General features: G+C 42.5%; 1 pseudogene; it reads left to right on the top strand.

Moving 5' to 3' along the window:
• Nucleotides 1-12,320: 12,320 nt before the first annotated feature.
• On the top strand, nucleotides 12,321-21,475 carry LOC149979345 (uncharacterized; annotated as a pseudogene).
• Nucleotides 21,476-24,222: the final 2,747 nt, after the last annotated feature.

Below are 24,222 nucleotides of genomic sequence, written 5' to 3'. Positions count from 1 at the left end.
ACCTGTTGGATCGGAGGGTGAGGGCTAGGGCCATTCCCTGATAGAAATGTCTGGAAACTTGCACGTGCCTTGGTGGAAGAGTGGGGAAACATCTCACAGCCAGAACTGGCAAATGTGGTGCAGTCCATGAGGAGGATATGCACTCAAGTACTTAATGCAGCTGGTGGCCACACCAGATACTGACTGACACTTTTGACCCCTCCTTGTTCAGGGACACATTATTCAATTTCTGTTTGTCACATGTCAGTGGAACTTGTTCAGTTTATGTCTCAGTGTTGAATCTTGTTATGTTCATACAAATATTTACATGTTAAGTTTGCTGAAAGTAAACACATTTGGCAGTGAGAGGAAAATTTCATTTTTTTCTGAGTTTAGATTTGTGAAAGTTAGTGTATATGCTGATGATCCATCATGTATGATAGTCTTGGGAGTGTGTAAACTTAAATTTTGTATTACCATATAATTGTTGTATGTTCTCTATAGTTATGTACTTGAAAATCTATCAATTCGGCACATTTGGGCAGACTTGATACAAAATATTGTCCACTATTGAAATGCTTCACTGGATCAATCTGAAACTTTGCATCTAGTGGCCAAAATCTAAATTGCGCCTAAACTGCAATAATACATTATGGCCTTTTTCTTGCATTTCAAAGATAAAAAATGCATGTTTTTGTTTGTATTATCATTTACCAGATCTAATGTATTATTTTCTCCTACATTAATTTCATATTTCCACAAACTTCAAAGTGTTTCCTTTCAAATGGTATCAAGAATATGCATGTCCTTGCTTCAGGTCCTGAGCTACAGGCAATTAGATTTGGGTATGTCATTTTTGGCGAAAATTGAGAAAAGGGTCCGATCCTTGAGTGGATTATTAAGGAAATTAGAAATAATGGATATTTGGAAACAAAAAAAAACAACCTAGTGAGACATACATGGAGGAGACTTAATGAAGCTAGTCGTCTTGACTACTTTTTTTTCTCTTTCTCTCTTGCATCAAAGGTTTAAAAAGTTTTAATAGGAGACAGAATGCGATCGGATCATCATCTAATTTGCATTCACACAACTCTTATAGATTTTCCACATGATGGGGATATTGGAATTGTAATCAAAGTTTACTGGAGGACAACTTAGTTAAAAATAAGACAAAATAATTTATATCTGAATTTTTCCAGTATAATATAGGTTCAGCAAATCCCCTTATTGTTTGGGATACCTTTAAATGTACCTTCAGAGGTCATTCAATTACATTTTCATCAATAATAAAAGAGCAGTTTCTGGCTGGAGACAAGACCTACAAGCGAAATCCATGAACTAATAGTACAGGTAGAAAGCAAAAAAATTATACTACGGAGAGAAACAAAAATAACTTGGAACTTATTCAAGAATGATCTACTGTAAAATATTACAAAAATAAAGCAAACTGGACGGAATATGGAGTGAAATGCACCAACATTCTTCCTGAATCTCCAATACAGCAATGCAAACAAAAATAATTTGCAGAAACTTGTTACTGAAGACGGAGTCATCTATGATTCTCAGAATTATGTTTTAAACGAGGAAGCTAATTATTTTAGGCAGATGTTCTTTTTTCCGTCTCATCCTCTCCCACTGAATGAGGATTACGGTAAGGAATTCTTTCCAAATAGTAAAACAATGGAAAATTAACAAATGTACAGAAACATCAGTGTGAAGGCCAAATTACAGAGGAATAACTTTTGAGGCTATTAAATCCTTTCAGTCTGGATAAACCACAGGGCTTGATGGAATACCGGTAAAGGTATATCAAGCCTATTTTTTATATACTAAACACTGCATTGTTAGATTGTTTGAACTACTCCTATAGAAATGGTAGTCTGTCAGGTACTCAGCAGGAAGATCTGATTTTTCTATTGTTAAAACAAGACCCATATGGCAAACATAAAGACCCAGTCTATCTAAAAAACTGGAGGCCCAATACACTTCAATGTTGTGATGCAAAAATACTAGCAAAATGGATAGCACTCAGAATTAAAAGGGTTTTACCAGGTATTGTTCATCCTAATCAGACAGGTGTTTTACATGAACGATACATTGGAGATAATATACGACAACTACTAAAAATAATAGAACATCATGAAACATCTAAGAAGCCAGGCCTGGTATTTATAGCAGATTTTGAAAAGACATTTGATAAAGACTGGCTATCATTTAAACATGCCTGGATTTTTTTTCAATTTTGGTAATTCTCTTATAAAAATGGGTTCAAATAATATATAGCCACCCCAGGTGTAAAATAGTAAATAACGGCTACTTCTCAGAGTTTTGAATTATGAAGGAGTTAAACAAGGGTGTCCGCTGTCACCATATCCATATCTGGCCATAACGGCCATCGAAATGCTAGCTATTAAAATCAAATCCAATAACAGCATTAGGGGATTACAAATCCAAAGCTTAAAAGCAAAGGTGTCCATGTATGCCGATGACTCAAGTTTTAAATTAAGTCCGCAAGCTAGATCCTTGCAATGTCTCATTGAAGATCTAGGTAACTTTTCTGTACTCTCTGGACAAAAATCTAATTATGATAATTGTACATACAGTATTACGTATTGGATCTTTAAAAAATACAACTTTTACATTACCCTGCAGTTTACCTATGAAATGGGCTGACAGTGAAGTAGACATATTGGTATTTATATCACAAAATACATAAATAAGCTCTCCACAATGAATTTCAATAGAAAACTTGTAAAAATAGACACAATCCAGCAACCATGGAGAGGTAAATACCTGTCTATTTATGGAAACATTTCCCTGATTAACTCCTTAGTCATATCTCAGTGTACTCACTTTTGGCGCTGCCTACTCCTGATTCATTTTTCAAATCATATGAGCAAAAAATATTTCACTTGATCTGGGATGCTAAATCAGACATAATAAAGCATGCCCATAAATATGAATTGGGTGGGTTGAGATTATTACATATAATAGCACTAAACCTCTCTCTAAAAGCTTCACTTATTCAAAAGTTTTACTTGAACCCTAAATGGGTCCCAAGTAGATTACTAAAATAAGCTCATCCATACATTGTTTAAAACTGGCCTTTTTGCCTTTACAGATTGCAGAGCTGGCTACAATTTCAATTTCATCCCCCTGAAAAGAGAGAACAAATACTATGGCTGAACTCTAATGTGCTGGTTGATAAAATACCTGTATTTATGGGAAATTCCAATTTACAATATAATTTATGTCCTTTATAGAGTTATCAGATGTGTATGGGAAGTTCTGCTCAATCCAAGAGTACAACAAATTGATTACAGCATTACTCCAAAAATGGAGGAGGCAGGAGGCAGGTGGCAGCAGGAGAAGGTATGGAACTGGTCTGTCTTCCCAATATAAAGAATCTCAACTGGCGGAGGAATAAAAATTGCATAAATAAGAAGGTATATCAGTTTCATTTGAGGACCAGGATGTTGACAACTGTGCCAAACATATTGCAAAATATTCGGGAAGAGATTTTTGATGTACCGGTTCCATGGTAAAGGGTGTATGAGTTGATATATATAAACAACGCAAGATTCAAGACTTCGTGCTTATCAGCTAAAATTATTATATAGAATTATTACCACAAACAAAATGTGGAATATTTGGTGCATAAAATCATCAAAGCTCTGCAGATTTTGTGAGGATACAGAATCAATAGACCATATATTTTGGTATTGCACTCAGGTAGCCTGTTTCTGGTCTCAGGTTCAGGAATGGCTGAAAATGCATAGCATTGATCTAGAATTGACCCTAGAAATGTCACTGTTAGGAGATTTGGAGATACCAGGTCAGTCAATTACTAATATACTAATAATCTTAGTCAAAGTATTTATCTTCAACTCGCAATCTGTAGATTGATTAGATTGAAATTGTATGTTAAACATCACAGCATAGTTGAAAGATATGTGTTACGTAAAACCCCAAAGAGGGAGGCCAGCAGAAATAGATGGGATGGGCTGAGGGAAGCTGAGGGTTGGGATGTGGAATTGGAGACAAGTGGGAGTGGAGTTGTTGTGCGGGACACCATCATTCTAAGATGAAAGTTTTTTTTTTTAAGTCTAAATAAAACGTAATATAAAGTATGTTTGAATGACACTGAGGGACAGTGTTTTTACAACTAAGGCGAGTTTCCCTGAGGCTGATGTCGTGGAGGTGTTTGTACACATGCATATACTCACTCTCATTCAAATAAATGCATACAAGAACAAACACATACATGTAATAGTGCCAGACATGCACACAAACATATACAAAAACAAAACTACAGAAAATCACATTGTATGATTTTTAAGTAATTAATTTGCATTTTATTGCATGACATAAGTATTTGATTCATCAGAAAAGCAGAAGTTAATATTTGGTACAGAAACCTTTGTTTGCAATTACAGAGATCATACGTTTCCTGTAGTTCTTTACCAGGTTTGCACACACTGTAGCAGGGATTTTGGCCCACTCCTCCATACAGACCTTCTCCAGATCCTTCAGGTTTCGGGGCTGTCGCTGAGCAATACGGACTTTCAGCTCCCTCCAAAGATTTTCTATTGGGTTCAGGTCTGGAGACTGGCTAGGCAACTCCAGGACCTTGGGATGCTTCTTACGGAGCCACTCCTTAGTTGCCCTGCCTGTGTGTTTCGGGTCATTGTCATGCTGGAAGACCCAGCCACGACCCATCTTCAATGCTCCTACTGAGGGAAGTGATACATGACCCCTCCATCCTCCCCTCAATATGGTGCAGTCGTCCTGACCCCTTTCCATGAAAGCATGTTTCCACCTCCATGCTTCACGGTTGGGATGGTGTTCTTGGGGTTGTACTCATCCTTCTTCTTCCTCAAAACACGGCGAGTGGAGTTTAGACCGAAAAGCTCTATTTTTGTCTCATCAGACCACATGATCTTCTCCCATTCCTCCTCTGGATCATTCAGATGGTCATTGGCAAACTTCAGATGGGCATGGACATGTGCTGGCTTGAGCAGGGGGACCTTGCGTGCGCTGCAGGATTTTAATCCATGACAGCGTAGTGTGTTATTAAAGGTTTTCTTTGAGACTGGTCCCAGCTCTCTTCAGGTCATTGACCAGGTCCTGCCATGTAGTTCTGGCTGATCCCTCACCTTCCTCATGATAATTGATGCCCCACGAGGTGCGATCTTGCATGGAGCCCATGACCGAGGGTGATTGACCGTCATTTTGAACTTCTTCCATTTTCGAATAATTGCGCCAACAGTTGTTGCCTTCTCACCAAGCTGCTTGCCTATTGTCCTGTAGCACATCCCAGCCTTGTGCAGGTCTACAATTTATCCCTGATGTCTTTACACAGCTCTCTTGTCTTGGCCATTGTGGGGGGGTTGGAGTCAGTTTGACTGAGTGTGTGGACAGGTGTCTTTTATTCAGGTAATGAGTTCAAACAGGTGCAGTATATATAGGTAATGAGTGGAGAACAGGAGGGCTTAAAGAAAAACTAGCAGGTCTGTGAGAGCCGGAATTCTTACTGGTTGGTAGGTGATCAAATAATTACATATGTCATGCAATAAAATGCAAATTAATTACTTAATAATACAATGTGATTTTCTGGATTTTTGTTTTAGATTCCGTCTCTCAGAGTTGAAGTGTACCTATGATAAAAATTACAGACCTCTACATGCTTTGTAAGTTGGAAAACCTGCAAAATCGGCAGTGTATCAAATACTTGTTCTCCCCACTGTATATACACTGCTCAAAAAAATAAAGGGAACACTTAAACAACACAATGTAACTCCAAGTCAATCACACTTCTGTGAAATCAAACTGTCCACTTAGGAAGCAACACTGATTGACAATAAACTTCACATGCTGTTGTGCAAATGGAATAGACAACAGGTGGAAATTATAGGCAATTAGCAAGACACCCCCAATAAACGAGTGGTTCTGCAGGTGGTAACCACAGACGACTTCTCAGTTCCTATGCTTCCTGGCTGATGTTTTGGTCACTTTTGAATGCTGGCGGTGCTTTCACTCTAGTGGTAGCATGTGACGGAGTCTACAACCCACACAAGTGGCTCAGGTAGTGCAGCTCATCCAGGATGGCACATCAATGCGAGCTGTGGCAAGAAGATTTGCTGTGTCTGTCAGCGTAGTGTCCAGAGCATGGAGGCGCTACCAGGAGACAGGCCAGTACATCAGGAGACGTGGAGGAGGCCGTAGGAGAGAAACAACCCAGCAGCAGGACCGCTACCTCCGCCTTTGTGCAAGGAGGAGCAGGCAGAGCACTGCCAGAGCCCTGCAAAATGACCTCCAGCAGGCCACAAATGTGCATGTGTCTGCTCAAACGGTCAGAAACAGACTCCATGAGGGTGGTATGAGGGCCCGACGTCCCCAGGTGGGGGTTGTGCTTACAGCCCAACACCGTGCAGGACGTTTGGCATTTGCCAGAGAACACCAAGATTGGCAAATTCGCCACTGGCGCCCTGTGCACTTCGCAGATGAAAGCAGGTTCACACTGAGCACATGTGACAGAGTCTGGAGACGCTGTGGAGAACGTTCTGCTGCCTGCAACATCCTCCAGCATGACCGGTTTGGCGGTGGGTCAGTCATGGTGTGGGGTGGCATTTCTTTGGGGGGCCGCACAGCCCTCCATGTGCTCGCCAGAGGTAGCCTGACTGCCATTAGGTACCGAGATGAGATCCTCAGACCCCTTGTGAGACCATATGCTGGTGCAGTTGGCCCTGGGTTCCTCCTAATGCAAGACAATGCTAGACCTCATGTGGCTGGAGTGTGTCAGCAGTTCCTGCAAGAGGAAGGCATTGATGCTATGGATTGGCCCGCCCGTTCCCCAGACCTGAATCCAATTGAGCACATCTGGGACATCATGTCTCGCTCCATCCACCAACGCCACGTTGCACCACAGACTGTCCAGGAGTTGGCGGATTCTTTAGTCCAGGTCTGGGAGGAGATCCCTCAGGAGACCATCCGCCACCTCATCAGGAGCATGCCCAGGCGTTGTAGGGAGGTCATACAGGCACGTGGAGGCCACACACACTACTGAGCCTTATTTTGACTTGTTTTAAGGACATTACATCAAAGTTGGATCAGCCTGTAGTGTGGTTTTCCACTTTAATTTTGAGTGTGACTCCAAATCCAGACCTCCATGGGTTGATAAATTTGAATTCCATTGATAATTTTTGTGTGATTTTGTTGTCAGCACATTCAACTATGTAAAGAATAAAGTATTTAATAAGAATATTTCATTCATTCAGATCTAGGATGTGTTATTTTATTGTTCCCTTTATTTTTTTGAGCAGTGTGTATATATATATATATATATATATATATATATATATACTTTTTTTCATTTGCTGTTTCTTCTGTCTTTTTTCTCTTTAGTTCATTCTCTTGGTTGTTAGTGAATTGCAGGGGTTCTTTGGGGGTGGGGAAGGGAAATAATTGTATTTTTATTCTTGGGGGGTGGACTGTGGGAGGGGTCTCGAATGGTTGAGGGACAGCTATTGGGGAACAGTGGGGGCATCTTGGAGGGTTTGGGTGCACATTTTTTGACCTGGTGGGAGATCTCTCAACTTGCGCTTGAGCAGGGCATTGAACCTTGTTGCTTCTGTGTGTCTCTCTGAATGGGAGACTGTATATTATATGTTTTAGATATTCAATAAAATTATATTTTGTAGTTGCAATTTCAGTTTAATCCAGCATAAAAGACAGAACAAATAATACAACAACCTTTAACAAGTGGAAGGGGGGAAAAATATTATTATTAACCCTGTTTTTCATAAGCGTAGCAGGCTGTGAATTCTGCAAGCAATGTTTCCAGGATGGTCATGGCTCCTGACTGGCGCAGTGGACTAAGGCACTGCATCTCAGTGCAAGAAGCATCACTACAGTCCCTGGTTTGAATCCAGGCTTTATCATATCCGACCGTGATTGGGAGTCCCATAGGGCGGTGCACAATCGGCTCAGCGTCGTCCGGGTTAGGGGAGGGTTTGGCCGGCAGGGATGTTCTTGTCCAAAAACAATAGGCACATGGGTTTTTGTTTCTCTAACTCAAAAACATAAATTCATATTTTGGCCTTTATAAATATTATTTTGACCTTTATTCAGATTAAGTCAGTCACTTTCGGTTATTTGAAAACAAAATATTTAAAATATTTTTTAAACAAAATGGTTATTATTATTAAACATTGAATACATTGCAAATTGGGGGATTTTCACACCTACAGTATCTATGAGAACATACTTTTATATAATTATAATAAAGGGTTAATAATAATAATAATAATAATAATAATAATCGCTTTGTTTAAAAAATAATGATATTTTGGAGATTTTGATTTCATATCCGAAAGGGAGTGTCTGTAATCTGGGAAAAAGGCAATTCTTGAACATGGGGTGAGACAGTTTTACTATTTTTGTAAATAAGGCCAGTTTGTTATTTAGAAGGATTTATTTCTGTTTTTAGAGGGAGAAAAACCAAAAGACCTTAGATCGCTGTGCCACTCGAGAGGCCCCATCTAAACTTTTTTAATGCTGATCAATTGCCTTGCACAAGTATCAAAATACTGAGAGGTGTTTTTGTGACCACATTAAATCAAATTTTCTTTGTCACATACACATGGTTAGCAGATATTAATGCGAGTGTAGCGAAATGTTTATGCTTCTAGTTCCGACCATGCAGTAATATCTAACAAGTAATCTAACAATTTCACAACAACTACCTTATACACATAGTGTAAAGGAATGAATAAGAATATTTACATAAAAATATATGGATGAGCGATGGCCGAACAGCATAGGCAAGATGCAGTAGATGGTATAAAGTACAGTATATACATTTGACATGAGTAATGTAGGGTATGTAAACATTATATAAAGTGGCATTGTTTAAAGTGGCTAGTGATACATTTATTTCATCCAATTTTTATTATTAAAGTGGCAAGAGATGAGTCAGTATGATGGCAGCAGCCACTCAATGTTAGTGAGATAGCAGCGGTTTTTCAGTCTCTCGGTCCCCACTTTGATGCACCTGTACTGACCGCGCCTTCTGGATGATAGTGGGGTGAACAGGCAGTGGCTCGGTGGTTGTTGTCCTTGAGGATCTTTTAGGCCTTCCTGTGACATCGGGTGCTGTAGGTGTTCTGGAGGGCAGGTAGTTTGCCCCCGGTGATGCATTGTGCAGACCTCACTACCCTTAGGAGAGCCTTACGGTTGTGGGCGGAACAGTTGCCGTACCAGGTGATGATACAGCCCGACAGGATGCTCTCGATTGTGCATCTGGAAAAGTTTGAGTGTTTTTGGTGACAAGACTAATTTCTTCAGCCTCCTGAGGTTGAAGAGGTGCTGCTGCGCCTGTAACGGCTGCCGTCGGGAGAAAGAGAGGACCAAGGTGCAGCGTGGTAAGTATTCATTGTAATTTAACAAAGAATGAATACTTAAACATAAACAATACACGACAAACGAACAGTCCTGAACGGTGCAACAAAACACAAACAGAAAATAAACACCCACAAAACCCAGGTGGAAAAAGGCTACCTAAGTATGATTCTCAATCAGAGACAACTAACGACACCTGCCTCTGATTGAGAACCATACTAGGCCGAACACAAAAACCAACATAGAAAAACAGACTGCCCACCCCAACTCAAGCCCTGACCATACTAAAATAAAGACAAAACAAAGGAACTAAGGTCAGAACGTGACAGTACCCCCCCAAAGGTGCGGACTCCGGCCGCAAAACCTGAACCTATAGGGGAGGGTCTGGGTGGGCGTCTGTCCGCGGTGGCGGCTCTGGTGCGGGACGTGGACCCCACTTCACCATAGTTTTTGTCCGCCTCCTCAACCGCCCCCGTGGCCTCTTATGAGTGGCGACCCTCGGACTGGGGACCCTCGCCACGGGTCCCGAATGGACGGGAGATTCCGGCAGCGCCGTACAGGTGGAAGACTCCGGCAGCGCCGGACAGGCGGGAGACTCGGGAGAATCGGGAGACTATGAGATAACACTGACAGAAGAGATTTACGATATTTTTGTGCTATACCATACCAGGGTGAGACGGTTCCAGTTTGGAGTAGGAGGACCAGACACTGGTCTATACAATGAAAACTGTTGACACAGCAGGTGCTGTCTGCTATGTATTATAGATACCTTTCATACAAATCTTAATCTTGTGACCAGTATATGTATCTGTTGTTCATCATGTAGGTTGAGAGGGGTGTATCTTGGCTATAAAAGATCTTTGTACTTTTGTGTTGTCACTTCATTAGAAATGGTGCATCATTGAAAGTCATTGCTATTGCAAAGCTCTTATTATTAAAGATGTAGTTTAAGTATAACTCTGACCCGTGTGTGAAGTTTGTCTCTCTCCTCAATTGGTAATACAGAAATTAACCACCACAACTTTTAGTTGAGCAACCACTGTAATCAGAACATATCCCAGATGGTTGATGAACAGGGATACCTACTTTATCAACACCACGACCAGCTGGCGCAACTGGGGGTGCTATGGAAGAGGTTCTTTGTAGTCTTCAATCTCTCGAACATGATTAAGAGGCGTTGCCTTCATCTAGTGAAGGATACTCTTCCACCAGTCAACCTAGTGAGCCAGCACACCAGTCCACTCAGCAGTCCACCAGGTCAGCGACGCATGTCTGTCCCTCCTGAGTAAATATGATGGAACCCCATCTAATTGCCACAGCTTTCTACGCCAGTGCTCCCACTATTTTGCGCTCCAGATGGGAGTTCCCACCACTGAGAGGTCCAAGGTTGCCACAGTTATTTCTCTGCTGATTGGGCAGGCAATGGAGTGGGCTACAGCCACCTGGGAGAGAGGAGGAGCTGAATTCGTATAAGGGGTTCATGTTATCTTTGATCATCCACCGAAGGGGGGTGGGCGCTTATTCCACCTACGGCAGGATGACCAGACCGATGCTGAGTACTCACTCACTTTATGGACTGTAGCAGCATCCAGCGGATGGAATGAGCTGACGCTCTGTACACTATTCAGAAGAGGACTGCGTGAAGAGTTCCAGACGGAACTGGTATGTCGAGATGACAACCTCTCCTTGGACACACTCATCGCACTGAGTAAGCTGCTTCTCTCCCTCCCTCAGCAACCACTCTGTATCAGAGACTGAGCCAATGGAGGAGAGGGTCACACACCTCACCGTGGCTGAACGACGTAGACGGATACAGCTGGGGCTCTATCCCTATCGTGGTCAAGGAGGGCAACAGCTTCAGCAATGTCTGGTACGTCCCAACTCGGGATCCATGAGAGCAGAGGGATAGTCACATGATATTCCACCCCCTGCTGAAGGTGTGAGTATCCCATCTTCAAAATGTTCTGCCAGACCTTTTTTCGTGTCATTCACATAAGCTGGCTGTCCCTCGGGTACTGTTTCTACAGCGCTAGTGGATTCCGGTGCCGCAGGGAACTTTATTGACCAGATCCTTGTCTCCTCTCTTAATATAACCTCATACCCACTCTCCTCTCTGTTTCCAGTCCAAGCCCTTGATAATCGACCACCAGGATCCGGAACCATCACGCACATCACCACACCACTCACCCTCACCATGGAGCCCATTCATCAGGAGAATATTCCATTCCTCATGACTAGTGCACCAGATCATCCTCAGCCTCCCATAGCTCCTACGCCATAACCCCACCATCTCATGGTCGAGGATAAAAATCACGGATTGGTCACCCGAATGCCAGAGGACCTGCTTTTCTGTTCCATCTCATGTAGTATCCCCTGTAATCTGGGACGTAGATGTGGACATTCGAAACGGAAACCAGAAACGGCTCTGGAACGGAAACCAGCAACCACTACCTGTCCTCCTGAGCACATCTAAGTTCCCACGGGGATAAGGGAGTGACTATTGACCTGGGCACAAACTAGTCACCAATGGACATTCTGGAATCACCCATACTATTCAATCTCTCTCCGAGAAGTATTGGCTGCCCACCTAGGTGCATGATGTTATTCGTTATATCAAGTCCTGTTCTGTATGTGCTCAAACTAAGTCCCCCCCAGCATGCTCCAGCAGGGAAGCTCCTTCCCCTTCCCATGCCTCAGTGTCCCTGGTCTCATCTGTCCATTGACTTTGTTACCAATCTTCCCTCTTCTGACGGATTCACCCCCATTCTGGTGGTTGTGGACAGATTTTCAAAACTATGGCTGTTTTTCCCTCTCTCTGGTCTCCCCACAGCTCTCCAGGTCACTGGGGCACTGTTCCAGCAGGTATTCCGGCACTATGGCCTTCCGGAGGACATCGTCTCCGACCGTGGGCCCCAATTCACGTCACAGTGTGGAGGGCGTTCATGGAGAAACTGGGGGTTATGGTCAGCCTCACTTCCGGGTACCGGCCTCAGTCCAATGGGCAACTAGAGAGGATGAAACAGGAGCTGGGGAGGTTCCTGAGGAGTCACTGCCAGGACCGGCAGGGGGAGTGGGCCCGATTCCTTCCCTGGGCGGAATACAACCATTCATTACGTCACTCCTCCACCGGGTTACTCCCTTCCTGGGTTATCAGCCGGCACTGGCTCCGTGGACTCCGAGCCCGACCGAAGCCCCTGCGGTGGACGAATGGTTCTGGTGCACCAATGAGGTTTGGAGTGAAGCTCATGTGAGGCGCAAGCGCGCTGTCCCATTACCAGAAGAAGCAGGCGGATTGCCGCCGCAGTGAGACGCCCGTGTTCCATCATGGTCATCATGTCTGGCTTTCTATCAGGAACCGCCCACCCCGCCTGCCCTGCGAGAAGCTGAGCCCCCGGTTTGTGGGGCCATTTAAGGTTCTCCAGAGGGTCAACGAGGTGACGTATAGCTTACAGCTTCCCAGGAACTACCGTATCTCACGTCACAAACCACTCATTCGCCAAAGCAATTTAATTGTGTTTGAAAAAAACTGGAGAAAATAACAGGACAAATCCCATTTCAACCCTGAAATCAACTAACCATCTTCTACCACATAGTGATTTAGTGAACACTGTATTTCAATGACTTACAAACAGCAATAGAATGAGGCTTTCTATAGAGTTCAGTCCAAAAACATTTGGACTGAATGCTTCACCATAAAATATTTTCTAAATATGTTAGCAAAGTATTGTCAGGACTTAGGGATAACAGAACCATAACAATATTATTCTACTATAGTTCCTCCCTGTTTGTATTGTCAGTATAGTCATAACTCCTGTGGTTCAGTTTGGAATTTTAACAGTCCTCTTGTGACTGACATTGGGACCTTTTTCAAATCTATTGTTCATACCACCCCTAATAGAATATCAACAAAGCTTACTTACAGACTCTGGATTCATCTTGTGAGTGAATATTTTAAAATATGAATAATGTGTATGCTGTTTATACCCAGAGTGCCATGCATTATTTGACATAACAGAACTATATGTCAAAAATCTAATCTTTGAAAGCTTTCCCCGCTAAGTGTTTTGACAACCACATGTTTAATAGCCAACCTCTAACTTCTTACTGTGCTGTTAAGTTATGTAATGTTGTCAAAACTCAGCATTCATTAGAGCCTGCTTGTTTGGTTGGTTACACCGGTTAGGTCATTAATGTCACACGTTTGTCAAAGTATGGATCAGGCTCTGACGCTAATTGCAAGTGTGGGATTGAATGTATAATTAACACCTGCTTTAAAGTGATATTAAAAAGTGCATGCACTTTCATCTATCTCATTAAAAATGTTAAATTTGTGGGCGAAGTAGCACTTAGCTAGCTGTCTACCAAACTGAAACTTACAACAGCTTATGTTATAGATACCACAGTCTTCATGTGACAATATGGCACTGTAGAATCACTAATCAAGATGTTGATTTTACCCTGACAAGTCAACTTCATTTTAACAGCTAACATGTAGTTCAGAGGGCCATAAATATTAAAGACCGTCGCCATCTTCACAGCACCTCCATTTGAAACAAGAAACTCAGTTATGACCTTGTTTTTTAGGACCATAAATCAAGGTAATCATACAGGTAATCCTTGAAACACCTGACTCCACTTGTTTAGCTTTGGCAGCCCTCCATTTTGCATGAGTGCTCACTTTCTTGCCATTTTGTTTGAGTATCTATTAAAAAGGAGGAGGAGTTACATATCACTGGCAACTGTTAAATTGATTCCAGTCTCCTGTGTCTTGTCCATGGTTCACAGTATAACATCTACATTAAGACGCTTTACTCTGCCATCTTCTTGGTATCTAATTTCAGCATTTTAGATGCTGGCTAAAAACTTTGGAGGTCGTTGTTGTTTGTCATTCGAGCTCCTCCACTCTGCCAAGTAACCAATCTAAATAAGGAAGTCAGTCACATTTTTTATGGTATTGTCTTCCTACCCGGCCTGATGATGAGTCATTTCGCCTTGGCAGGATCCTGCTGTCTGCTTACATACAGCTTTGACTGCAGAAGCTGTTCCGTATATGTAGACAGAGGAGGCATCATTCATATCTGAATCTAAAACGTAATATCCACATCTATAACAACATCTATAATTAATGCATATTTGTATGTACTAACACCCAGTGCCATGGTGAGAGAGGTTATGCATTGAATGATGTCTCATATTTTGTTGACAAACGTTGTCCTGGATATGTGTATTTCCTTATGTTACAAATGATCAATTTATACCAAGTGCATGTTTACCTAGCTGTTCATGTGAGAACCCACGTTTGCAGTGTAGAAGTGAGTCTATCCTCATTAAACACTGTAAACTGACTTGGAAATAGTTTGCTGGTAAGAGGCATGCAAGAGACTCATTAGCGCACTGTACAGTGGAGGACAATAGTCACGTGGAAATAACTGTGTGGGAGTAAATTAATGATGTTTGTGGTCTGATAATGGTGTGATAACTGTCTGACTAGTTTGAGAAGTTTCTGAAACTCATTAACATATAGTAGAGAATAACAGGAGAAACAGCAGATGAACTGAATAAATAATGTAGAAAAAAAACATAGAAAAAAGGAAAATAACTCCAGGTGACTGTGTTAATGAAATGTGCTTATTGAAATGAAATGGAGTGTTTTCATAGTAGCCAATCTCTGTTAGAGAAAAGTCCTTGGAGATCTCCCAGCTAGAAGCAGGAAGCAGGCTGGTGGGAGGAGCTATAGGAGGTCAAGCTCATTGTCAAGCTCATTGTACACAAAATAGGTGCTGTATCTAGAACCTAAAAGGGTTATTTGGCTGTCCCCATAGGAAAACTCTTTGAAGAACCCTTTTTGGTCCAAGGTAGAACCCTTTTGGTTCCAGGTAGAACCCTTTACACAGAGGGTTCTTCTACCTGGAACCAAAAAGGGTACTACCTGGAATCAGAAAGGGTTCTCCTATGGGGACAGCCAAAGAACCCTTTAAGAACCCTTTTTTCCTTAGAGTGTAATGGATGGAATGGAATAAATGGAAATATCAAAGATATGGAAACACATGTTCCCCAGGTGTAAATGTTGGTGTAAATGAGCATGTGTTCTCAGTCAACTTACCTGGTATAATAAGGGTACATTTAAAAAATAGTTTTTATGTTTGACTCCGTTACATTTATTTCATTCCAGAGAGAGCCAGCAGCCTTGAAGGAGTTGATCGCTGGACATTATCAGTGTGTCACTTGCTGGCGAGATTAAACAGATTTTCTCTTCTCTTAGTACTGTCGAATAATGGAAGTGACATGAGGGAGGAATCTTCTGGGCCCAGGAGAGGCCACAGTTTAATATAAATTAACTGAAGCATTGCGAGTGTGTGTGTGGGGTTCACTGTTATGTGAAAAGATAACATCTGCCTTTCGGTCAAGTTCTCTATCTCTCTCTCCTTTTTCACATCCTCTCTGTGACACACACACACACACACACACACACACACACACACACCCATACGTGGACAATCCCTATCCGATGGAGCATAATAGCCTCTCATCTCTGTGTGCCATGTCAGCCACCATTGTCCATCGAGGAAGTAGACAACTGTAAATAACAACCTCCTGCTGGGAGCCGTATAGTTGTGTCAATGTGTGAGTGTCGGTGCCCAATGCATTTCCATCCTATCCTAAGCACCAACCCCAGGGGTTACAAACCCATCAACCAGTTGGCGGATAGAAAAGAACACCAGAGGGGTGGCAATATTTGTGTTTTGAGTGATGGCGGTATGGGGATAGACGGGGCATATTATTGCCAAACCAGTCACAGGAGGTTAGGATGTGTTTTGAATTAAATGCAGGTGCGGCTGGATTCTATACTTCTCAGGTGGACATGTTTTAGGTCGGTGAGGATGCAATGGAAGTTGGCACTACAAAGGGGCTCTAGCTGCCCTAATGGTGAGGGGAAGAGGACTGTGTGTGTGGGTGTCTGTATGCGAGTGTGAGTGTGTCTGTGTGTATGTGTCGAGGTTCACAAATGAGCTCAGCCAACATCACTGTCACCGATCTCCTGAGTAAGGCAGGTTGAGGTGTCCTAGAGGGGTGACCCCTCTATCCCTTACCTGTTGGGATGGGCCTGTCTGACTCTAGCATAAATATAGATGGTGTCGGAGGACCATGAATATAGATGCTGATAGCAGAGGGGCTACTATTAATAACAGGACCTTGATCTATCCCTGGATGGAGATTGTGTAGAAAGAAAAGTGGGGATGTCAAGGTAAGTGAACTGTCCTCATTCTTCAAGTGGGACACACTGTTTGGAAGGCTTACAAACGGAAGGCACACATTTTAGGGGGGCATTAGTCAAATCCATAGGCACCCACTTGTTGATGTGATGGATAATAGAAGTGACAGTATATTAATATGGAGGAAGCAGTGTGTCCCCTGGAGCAATACTTAGTTTACTGGGCGAGTCCGCTGAAGTAAACAGGCACTAATAAAGTTGGAAATGACTGATAGTAATGCACCCTCCCAATGGCACACAGCCATGTTCATTGATCCAATGGGGAGGGGTAATGAGGATTACAGGAAGTGGCACAATTGCACTTCCTCTCTGGTTGCCCAGGACCCAGGAAGTGTAATGCCTTAAGGCAATGTCCTTGCTATTTTGGCACAGCAAGGAGGACAGCAGAAAAGACAATAAAGGAGGAGACAAGGAGGAGACAATAAATACAGTACTGTCAGACTTCATACTGTCATAGCAGTCCTTAGCAGAAGAAAAATATTATGAAGTGGATACAAGCATGACATTTGGAACAAACATTCCTCAGGTGATACAGTATGAAAACATCTCATAAGAGGTGCCATTTCAAAGTTATTGTGAAAATTCAAAATGGCTGCCACAATAGCTGGTATTTGACCAGAAAAACTGTTATGCAACAGATAAAAGCATGGAATTTGGTACAAACATTCCTCAGATTATAGAAACATATCCTATTAGTGGTGCTCAGTTTTGAATTAAACAGGAAGTGTATTTAAAAATGGCCACCGATGGAGATGGTAATACATCCATAGTTATGTTTAATGACTTTCCATCATCCCGAGTTTGACACTTCCGAGAACAAAGGGGCTCACTTTTGCAGGAGTTCTCTGCAAGCTTTGTCAGTCTCTGGCCCATCCCAAAACTTATGGTGAAGGTTCCGATTGGTCCAGCAGGTATATCTCACTGGTCATCCCCAAAGCCAACACCTGCTTTGGCCGCCTTTCCTTCCAGTTCTCTGCTGCCAGTGACTGGAATGAATTGCAAAAATCGCTGAAGCTGGAGACTTACATTTCCCTCACTAACTTTAAACATCAGCTATCTGAGCAGGTAAATAGCCCAACCAATCTACCTACCTCATCCCCATATTGTTTTTATTTACTTTGCTGCTCTTTTGCACACCAGTATCACTACTTACACACCATCTGCTAAATTGTAATTACTTTGCTACTATGGCCTATTTATTGCCTTATCTCCTCATGCCATTTGCACACACTGTACTTTCTTTTTTTTCTATTGTGTTATTGACTGTACGCTTGTTTATTCCATGTATAACTCTGTGTTGTTGTTTCTGTCGCACTGCTTTGCTTTATCTTGGCCAGGTCGCAGTTGTAAATGAGAACTTGTTCTCAACTAGCTTACCTGGTTAAATAAAGGTGAAATAAAAAAAATAAAAAAATGGTTTTCAGACTTGTTGACCAAATGCTGGTTTGGCACACTGCTCGGTCTGAATGGTGCGGCCTGTGTTGGGGGATGTTCTCCATTGAGAATGACATCTTTGAGAAGAGAGCCTTCCTCAGATCATTGAAACAATCTAGGATGATTGTCTAGTCATAGATGGCACAGCTGTATCTCTCAAGTAATGTAAAAGTGGATGAATCCAGATCAAGGGGTCAAAATGGTTCAGCTGCCATGGAAACAAAGGCATCAGTCACCTCTGGAAATGACTTAAATGCACTTCAAGCTGTATTTTTGCCCTTTCCATTAAATTCGGAGGTTCTATCACAACCTGTGAATGCGTGGAAGCCTCACAAAGCCAAACTTGTGCATTCCAAGCTTCTTGTAGATGGTGTTGATGCAAATATGCTGGTAGGTTTTAACCAAACCAAATGCAACCCACGGCTTTATGGTAGGATAATCCTTGGTAAGATGGAAGAACAGCCCAGCAAGGAGGACAATGATATCTGTATCAACTGATCGAATGATAATGGTTTGTGCACCCTTTTGAAGGGTATTTTTAAGATGAAGGCATACTCCTGTGTCTGCATCTTTGTGGTCACATTCAGGAATTGATGTCAGCCAGTTCTTTGAGCTCTCTTTTCCATCTTCAAATCCATTGGCACACACCTTCTGTGTAAACATTTGTTTGTCGTTATGATTTCTGGTCAGAGAACTTACATGGAAGCTTGGTTGTCTTCAGACTTTCATTGATTCTCTCTCATTGAGTATTTCATTTGTATGTGTCACACGTTATCAATTCAATTGCAGTTTTTCAACTTATGCTCGACACTACTGCCATATTTGCCAAATGTGGAAACTTGGTGGGTAGGCAAGGAATGGACAATGAGAGCTCCATCAATGATTTTGGCATCAAAGGAAGAGAGCACAGGTGGGTAGGAATCTACAGTGATCAGGCCTAGCAGATCAGATTTTTGGGTTTGCATTTCGTTATTTGAATGGGCTGGAGGACATGGGTTATCCTCGCGAGAGTAAAATAAATCTAGGTTTTCATCTCAGAACTTGTTTGCGTTGTAAAGTCGGCTAAAAAGTGTAAAATCACTTTTGAATGCAATTAGTTGCTTTCCCTCTTTTGTGACTGGCTTTACTTTGGCATTTTCAAGCAGTGGTACATTATTCCTCTTAAACTGTTGCGACGAGCAATCCCGTATCCGGGAGCGTAATTATAGCCTCAAGCTCATTAGCATAACGCAACTTTAACTATTCATGAAAGTCGCAAATGAAATGAAATAAATATATTGGCTCACAAGCTTAGCCTTTTGTTAACAACACTGTCATCTCAGATTTTCAAAAAATGCTTTTCAACCATAGCTACACAAGCATTTGTGTAAGAGTATTGATAGCTAGCATAGCATTAAGCCTAGCATTCAGCAGGCAACATTTTCACAAAAACAAGAAAAGCATTCAAATAAAATAATTTACCTTTGAAGAACTTCGGATGTTTTCAATGAGGAGACTCTCAGTTAGATAGCAAATGTTCAGTATTTCCAAAAATATTATTTATGTAGGAGAAATCGCTCCGTTTTGTTCATCACGTTTGGCTAAGAAAAAAAACAGAAAATGCAGTCATTACAACGCCAAACTTTTTTCCAAATTAACTCCATAATATCGACAGAAACATGACAAACGTTGTTTAGAATCAATCCTGAAGGTGTTTTTCACATATCTATTCGATGATAAATCACTCGTGGCAGTTTGGTTTCTCCTCTGAACCAAATAGAAAAAATGCACGCACCTGGAGATTACGCAATAGTTTCGACGGAGGACACCGAGCGGACACCTGGTAAATGTAGTCTCTTATGGTCAATTTTCCAATGATATGCCTACAAATACGTCACAATGCTGCAGACACATTGGGGAAACGACAAAGTGTAGGCTCATTCCTTGCGCATACACAGCGCATTCAAAATCTGGCTCACTTCCTGTATGAAATGTCATCTTGGTTTCGCCTGTAGCATTAGTTCTGTGGCACTCACAGACAATATCTTTGCAGTTTTGGAAACGTCAGAGTGTTTTCTTTTCAAAGCTGTCAATTATATGCATAGTCGAGCATCTTTTCGTGACAAAATATCTTGTTTAAAACGGGAACGTTTTTTTATCCAAAAATTAAAAGAGCGCCCCCTAATGCATAACTGGTTAATGCTCTGATGGATGGATGTGTTTCTATACACAATGACTTCCTGGAGATATTTAAGATTTTTAAGAAGTGCCTAGTTTCTCAATGGTGCAGACAGTGGCAATAACATCTTTGCTTGCACAATTGCGTGTATCCAAAACCAGTGTCACGCCCTGGCCTTAGAGAGCCTTTCATTTTTCTATTATTTTGGTTAGGTCAGGGTGTGATTAGGGTGGGCATTCAAGGTTTATATGTTTTCTATTTCTTTGTTGTTTTTGCTATGTGTGGCTCCCAATCAGAGGCAGCTGTCTATCGTTGTCTCTGATTGGGGATCTGTCACACTCTGACCATTATTTTATTCTGCTGTCTCTCCGTCTCATCCCTACAGGTGCTCCCGCCTGTCCAGCGCTGCCAGAGTCTCCCGTCTGTCCTGAGCCGCCAGAGTCTCCCGTCTGTCCTGAGCCGCCATAGTCTCCCGTCTGTCCAGCGCTGCCAGAGTCTCCCGTCTGTCCTGAGCTGCCAGAGTCTCCCGTCTGTCCTGAGCCGCCAGAGTCTCCCGTCTGTCCAGAGCCGCCAGAGTCTCCCGTCTGTCCTGAGCCACCAGAGTCTCCCGTCTGTCCTGAGCCGCCAGAGTCTCCCGTCTGTCTTGAGCCGCCAGAGTCTCCCGTCTGTCCTGAGCCGCCAGAGTCTCCCGTCTGTCCTGATCCACCAGAGTCTCCCGTCTGTCCTGAGCCGTCAGAGCCGCCAGTCTGTCCTGAGCCGTCAGTCAGCCAGGGCCTGCCAGAGCCGTCAGCCAGCCAGGAGCTGCCAGAGCCGTCAGCCAGCCAGGAGCTGCCAGAGCCGCCAGCCAGCCAGGACCTGCCAGAACCGTCAGCCAGCCAGGAGCTGCCAGAGCCGTCAGCCAGCCAGGAGCTGCCATAGCCATCAGCCAGTCCGGAGCTGCCCCTCAGTCCGGAGCTGCCCCTCAGTCCAGAGGCGCTCCTCAGTCCAGTGGTGCCTTTAATTAGGGTCTTAGACCCAAGGTCGGAGGCGAGGATCGCCTCTCTAAAGAGGCCCTTGAAGAGGAAAATTACTATTGGGGACGTGGGATCCACGTCCCACGCCAGAGCCGCCACCGTGGCCAGATGCCCACCCAGACCCTCCCCTATAGGTTTAGGTTTTGCGGCCGGAGTCCGCACCTTAGGGGGGGGGGGGGGGGGGGGGGGGGATCCTGTCCCACTCTGGCCATTATTTGAGTTGTTTGTTTCTATGTTTTGTTTGGTCAGGGTGTGATATGAGTGGGCATTCTATGTCTAGTTGCCTGTGTCAGCACATTTGTAGTATAGCTTCACGTTCGTTTTGTTGTTTTGTAATTTGTTTAGTGTCCGTCTTCATTAAGATATAACATGTATTCAATTCACACTGTGCCTTGGTCTTCTCACTACGACGAACGTGACAGGATCATATATAAGTTGTGATTTTCCGTTTGGGTTTTGTGGGGAGTTATTTTCTGTTTAGCTGTTTTCTTGCCTGCTAGAACTGTGGTCTTTCGTTTTTTCTGCTTTGTTATTTTGTTGCGGTGTTCAGGTTTATTAAAAAATCATGAACGTTTACCATGCTGCACCTTGGTCTCCTTCTTCAACCCACGAGAGTCGTTACAACCAGAAGCTCTAGACATTTATCTAGGAATGGACTCCCCATGCTTGAGATTGTGTTTCACAAGTTGGTCACTTAGCTTTTTAATGTTTGCTGGTGTGATGAACTTTGTTCATGTTGTTGTTCATGCAACATTTTCCATTGGCTGAATTTTTGGCTAGTTGTCTTGTAGTTTTGGTATTTACAAAATGGTTGGAATTTCCCAGCTAGCTCCTCAGCTGATAGGGACATCCTAGGGACGTTACAACGTTTCCTGTTGGTCGTTTACCATTTTCCTTCAGGACGTCCTTTTGTTAGCTGTGTAGTTAGTTTGAATTAATATTAATAATACCATGAAACAAGATTAACCAGGTGTAAAGGAGGCATTGCGTTTACATAACTGAAAGTGAGTTGATTAGAAAAACAAATGTATTAGCTAGCTACAAAGACTCATATTATTGATTAGTGTTACGAATTCCCTGCCGGTAACTGTTATCAACACCTCACAACCCTGAGCTGCACACTCCACTGCCCATCCCCCGTGACCGGAGCTTGAGAGTCTATGGGGTAGCATAAACCCGCCTCTCAAATTTTCTGACCTGTGTGACCTGTGCCCAGATAGGTAGCTAGGGAGGTTAGTAGGGGGCTGTATATCTGCCCATCCTCTTGACTATACAGGTCATACAATACTTGAAGTCTCCATCAAGCAGTGGCAGAGACATCTGTCTTAATTATTTATTGACTAACTAACTAATCAAATCACAGAAATACATGAAAACATACACACAATTAGCTACACATGGGGTATTACATAATACAAAGGAAAAAGTCCCTAGCAGACGAAACCGATATGATGGCTTGGTAGACAAAGGAAAGGGGTGGGAACCGCTCAATAGCGGGAAACTGATAGCTGATAACTACACTCATAGAAATTGCTAATACTTTACATGAACGACCCCTTATTGCAATTTACCTATTTACGAGTGTATTTATTGCTGTCTCTCTCTGTCGGTGCTGGTCCATCTGCTGAAGAGACTCGACAGAAAAGTCTCTGGTTGGGTTTCCCAGAAGTCACATTCTGTCGTAGTTGTTATAATGAATACTTCAGAGTACCATTCGGAAATCTTCTTAGAATTGGGTGCGTTTACCAAACTTAAGAATTTAAACAGCTGCAGTCTGAATATTTATTTGTTAGTTTGTAGACTTCTTCGCCATTTCAACATGGGAATGATCTCCACGTTCTCTGGTCTTGTCTTTTGGTAGAGTTGTAGTTAAACCACTTCACACACCAGCGTCACCCGACATGTTTTGGTCTTAGAAATTCAAACATTTGCAACCTTAGCTTACACCGTGGTTTGCGTGGTCTGGTGTGAATTGCGTCACGGGGGCAAAGGGCTGTCTCATCATGTTTGTGCCCACCTGGGCGTGGTTACTGATTGTGCATAAGTTACCATAAAACAACCAACTCTCATTTAGAAGACTAAATCACATTATCTTTTCAAAAGTAGTATTATACTTATTCATCCATCTTACACAACATTCAGAAGTAAACCTGACAGCTGGGAAATGTACACTATAAGAGATATAGTTATGTGTGTTTCCTGTCCTTCATGAGATCACCAAATGAAACACACAAAAGTGTCCACGGACCATTCCCACATTCTTGAGTGAATGTATTAATGTCTTCTATGTTTTTAGTGTATGCAACATGATGGACTGACTGGTTTAAAAGTGCATGATGTGAGAATGTATGTTATGTATGTTATGTTATGTGGAAGGTGATGCCAAAGAAAAATGTCCATCCTGGATGGACAATCACATTTCTTTCTATTCTATTTTATTACGACCTCACCTACCATCAATAGCTACCATGACTGAACACAACGCATCAAGACAATTTCCTTTTTCTACAATTATTTGAAGGCATTTCTCCATAACTGACAAAGCGGTTCAGGTTAATCTAAAAACGATGGCACTTTAAATGGATTTCATATAAAGGCTAACTCATCATGTTTGCGATGCAGATCCTTTCCAGCATCTGAATAAATATTTTTGAGGATTTACTTCAACCCCTACACGTCATGCTATTGTCTATCATGTGTTCCCTTCATGTGTTTTAAATCAAAAATAGAACATTCAAAGGAAAATTTTTGAGGTTCTCATTCGTCCCCATGAGCTAGTACATGTCATACCCATGTGCTTCATTTTAGGTCGTTTGATTTTAAATTACTTTAAAGTCAGCTCTCTGAACTCTGCAACAGTGTGTCTTGCTTTCATTACCAATAATTTTACTGTGTTCCCTGGCATCAATGTCTAACAGCCCTGGCAGACAGCAGATGTATTGGGGTGAGGGTGTGCTGGCTCAGCT

Source organism: Oncorhynchus mykiss, chromosome 12, assembly GCF_057628025.1.
Source record: "Oncorhynchus mykiss isolate SJ-2025 chromosome 12, ASM5762802v1, whole genome shotgun sequence".
In the NCBI taxonomy this organism is placed as follows: Eukaryota; Metazoa; Chordata; class Actinopteri; order Salmoniformes; family Salmonidae; genus Oncorhynchus; species Oncorhynchus mykiss.
The sequence above is the reverse complement of the archived record's forward strand: the minus strand, read 5'-3'. Positions and strand labels throughout refer to the sequence as shown.